Raw genomic sequence first — 4,509 nt, 5'->3', positions numbered from 1 at the left:
GGATAAATAACAAGCTGAATATAGCCAAAGAAGACATTGCAGAACTAAAAGAGCAGACAGAGACAATCTCCTAGAAGGCAGGAAAAAAGGTTAGAGAGATAAACATAGAAACAAAAAGTTAAGTGGCATGGAGGATAACAGTAGATATGCCAACATATCAAAAATGGGAATCCAAAAGGAGAGAAAAATAAAAGAAGGGGGAAATATTTAAGAAAATAATCAAAATAAATATTCCTGAATTAAAGAAAGATGAAAGAACTTAGATGGAAAGAATTGTGTACCAAATAAGAGAGATTAAGAACTCAGATACAGTACTGGGAAATTATAGCACATCAAAGAGAAGGAGAAAATTATAAGAGGTTCCTACAAAAGTACAAGAATCAATTGAATCAGGTTTCTTAACAGAAGCACTGGATCCAAATATTTGGGGATTTTCCAGATAGCATCCCATCATTGATTTCTAATTTAATTCCATGTGGTCTAAAAATATACTTTGTATGACTAAATCCTTTAAAATATATTTTTATTGATTTCAGAGAGGAAGGGAGAGGGAAAGAGACAGAAACATCAATGATGAGAGAATGCTCCCCGCCCCCCCCCTCCCCCCTCAGGCTTCCCATCAGGGATGGAGCTGCAACAGTTGCATGACCGGGAATTGAACCTCGACCTCCTGGTTCACAGGTCAAACCTCAATGTAGGTCAGGCTAAATCCTCTTAAATTTATTGAGACTTGTCTTATGGCCCAAAATATGACTTTTCTTGAGCAGATACTTCACCAAAGAAGATATATAGATGGCAAATAAGCACATGAGAAGATGCTCAACACAATTAGTCATTAGGGAAATGCTAATTAAGCCGTAATGAAATACCTCCATACCCCAACCAAACTAAGAGTCACCAAGGGTAGAGGAACTGGAACTCTCATTACTGCTTCCTGGAATGTGAAGTGGTTCAACAACTTAGAAAAAATAGTTTGGGAGTTCCTTAAAAAATTAAACATACACTACCAATGATCTAGTCATTCCACTCCAACGTATCCTTAGAGGAAAATGAAAAGACTTATGTATGAATGTTTATAGCATATTTACTGGTGATAACCCCAAAGAGAAGCAATCTAAATGCTTATTAACGGGAATGGATAAAAAAATTGCAGTACATTCATATACTGGAATACTCAGAGGTCTTAATTCAGCCCTACGGTGCTCCTTTCCAAATTTATAAATTTTAATCTCTTCTAATATTTTGCAGAAATAGTGGGGAAAGAGGAACAATACTTATTAAGAAAGAACCAATGAATTTTCACTACTTTTTTGTTGTTGTTAATCCTCACCCGAGGATATTTTTTCCATTGGTTTTTAGAGAGAGTGGAAGGGAGGGAGGAAAGGACGGAAAAAGAGAGAGAGAAATGTCATTGATGTGAGATAGACACATCAATTGTTTGCCCCCTGCATGCACCCCAATCAGGGCAGGATCCAAACTGCAACCCAGGCATGTGCCCCGCACTGGGAATCCAACCCACAACCCTTCGGTGGCGGGGTGGAGGGGGAAATGACAATCAGAATACTGGTCAGGGCAATTTTCACTACTTTTAAAGAAAGATAATAGCCTTAAAGTTTTGTTTCCTTCAAAAAGTCTTATATTTAAAACATTCATACTGAAATATTTATAGAAGAAATAATATGATGTCTGTGATTTGCTTCCAAATAACTTCAGGGGAAGGATTGTTAAAGTAGGTTGGGCTATAGATAAAACAAGATTAGACATAAATTTACAATTATTACACAGGGATGATACACCGTTCATTAAAATATTCTACTTTTTTATGTTTGAAAATTTCCACAAAGACTATCTTCAAAAGCATGCACACAGTAGTATTTATATAATAAAAACACTTACCAGAAAGTATAAATATCAAGTGAATTAGCATGGTTGGTAAGAGGAGGAGGAGCACCCACACCCTTTGGAGATGCTACAGGAAATAGGGAAACGGTGGGGAAAGGAAGGTCCCTGACCCCGATGTCCCAAGAGTCAATAGCTGACTTTGCAGGAGAGCCCTGGGCTCAGTGCCTTGCTCCCCTCTGGAGCTGGGGGAAGGCAGATGGCAGAGGGATGCCCGGAGAAGCAAGGTGGTGAACACTGGCATTTGAATTGGGATTCTGCCATTTAATAGATATAACTTTAAAAAACATGCTTACATCCTCCAAAGGTTGCTTTTACTCAACTGCTAAATGGAGATATGATTGCCCACCTCATCTGGTGGTTGTGAGAATCGAAAGAGAGGACGAGTAAGAGTTTGAACACAATGACAGACACACACTATGGCCTCAACCAAGGGAACTGTCTCCATAATGATTGGATCCTGGCCTTGAATTAGATGAATCAGCCCCCTTGATCTTTTCCTGTCTTGAAGAATGAATCATCTACCCAATTTCTTTCCAAACAACAAGATAGCATATCTTAAATATGCAAAAGTATAGCTTTTTAAAATTTTGCCATAAACACTAATCAAAGAGATATTATTCTGCTCCTACTGTACCCTCATACTAGTACACTCAACTTGAGTACTGGATACTCCGCACGCTTTCTCACAAGACAAAGATGTTTATTCTTACTCTCTGTGCTACAGGCCCTAGGTCCCACTTGTAGGCCCTTGAAATACCTCAGATAGGGTTTTAGAAATGATAAATGGACCTGTGCCTTTTATCAATAATATCTAGAGAGAATTTTCTTCTGTAGAGAATTTTCACAAAGCACTTTCATATATGTTATGTTGTTTAACCCTCACAATAACTGTGAGACAGGGCTGGCATTATTATCATTTCCAGTTTGTGTTTTCTTACATTTTTATCTTCATTTTCCCCGCTGTCCCCAGAACCCAAGCTCAGAGGTTAGTTTCTTGGCCCAAATTCATATCACCAGCACACTAATATTTGAAAGAATGAATGAGTTAATTAATGAGCTAGGAAGCGTGGAATCGAAGACACTAATCCATGCTATCACTGTTTTCTTTCTTTTCTTTCCCTTTTCTTCCTTTCTCTTTTTATCTCCCCCTACCTGCCCCCTATTCTTTCTTTCTCTTTGCCTCTTTCTGGTAAATTCTCACAATCCACACCAGTTTTTATGTCCTTCCTCTGGGACTCTGGAATGCAACCGTAATGCGATTACTAAACTACAAGCCACAGAGAAAACAAAACATAATAGCCATTGTTTTTGCTTATTTCAACAGTGTTCTTTCTAAGTACAGTTGAAAGCAACCCAGCTTCATTAACCATGCAACAACATGTTACCTCAATGGAGCTGTTAACAGACCATAAATGTTGAAGTAAATATTTTCAGGCTTACGTTGGCATTTCTTCTGCCTTTTAAATAAACTACCATATAATCATCTAACTATAAAATAGCCCTAAAACTGTATAAACGAGACATAACTTGAAAACCAAAACTTGGAAACCTCTAAGCATATTCCTTTAGTTTAAATGTGATGGCCCTGAATCTCCTTTTCACAGCTAAAAAACACAAAAACAGGTAAAGGAGAGAAAATTTTGTTGAGGATTCCAACATCAAGCAGAATTTATGTTGTTTTATTCTGAAGGGAAGAAAACAGGATTTATAAGCAGCTTTGAGTGTAATATAATTACTGTGAGGTAGATTCCTTATTTATTACAAATTTGATGTCAAATTTCTGAAAAACAGAACTATTTGGACTGTTCTCTCTTGTTTTACCTTCTAAATGCCTTCCACCAGCCTGTGCTAGGAACTTGACAGCAATATGGTCTGCCTACAGAATATTATAGTGTAACTAGAGGCCCGGTGCACAAAAATTTGTGCACTGGGGGGGGGGGGCTGGGAAGAGGGGGGTCCCCCAGCCCGGCCTGTGCCCTCTCACAGTCTGGGACCCCTCGGGAGATAACGACCTGCTGGCTTAGGCCTGCTCCCGGGTGGCAGAGGGCAGGCCCAATCCCTAGGTGCAGCCCCTGGTCAGGCTCAGAACAGGGCCGATTGGGGAGTTGGGGCGCCACCCCATCATGCACAGAGCAGGGCGGATCGGGAGGTTGCGATGCCACCCTCAGTCATGCTCAGGGTAGGGCCGATTGGGAGGTTGGGGCACCGCCCCCTGTCACACTCAAGGCAGGGTCGATGGGGAGGTTGCGGCGCTACCCCCTGTCACGCACAGAGCAGGGCCAATCAGGGGGTTGGGGCGCTGCCCCCTGTCACTCACAGAGCAGGGCCGATCAGGGGGTTGGGGCTCCGTACCCTGTCACACACAGAGCAGGGAGGATCAGGGGGTTGGGGCGCCGCCACTGTCACACTCAGGGCAGGGCCGGTGGAGAGGTTATGGCTCTACCCTGTCACACACAGAGCAGGGCCCGTGGGGGAGGGGGGGGTTGGGCACCTCACCCTGTCAAACACAGAGCTGCAGGGTGATCAGGGGATTAGGGAGCTCCCCCTATCAGGCACAGAGCAGGGCTGATCAGGGGGTTGGGGCACCTTCCCCTGTCACGAACAGAG

Source organism: Myotis lucifugus, unplaced genomic scaffold, assembly GCF_000147115.1.
Source record: "Myotis lucifugus unplaced genomic scaffold, Myoluc2.0 scaffold_111, whole genome shotgun sequence".
In the NCBI taxonomy this organism is placed as follows: Eukaryota; Metazoa; Chordata; class Mammalia; order Chiroptera; family Vespertilionidae; genus Myotis; species Myotis lucifugus.
This window is presented reverse-complemented; position numbering follows the sequence as displayed.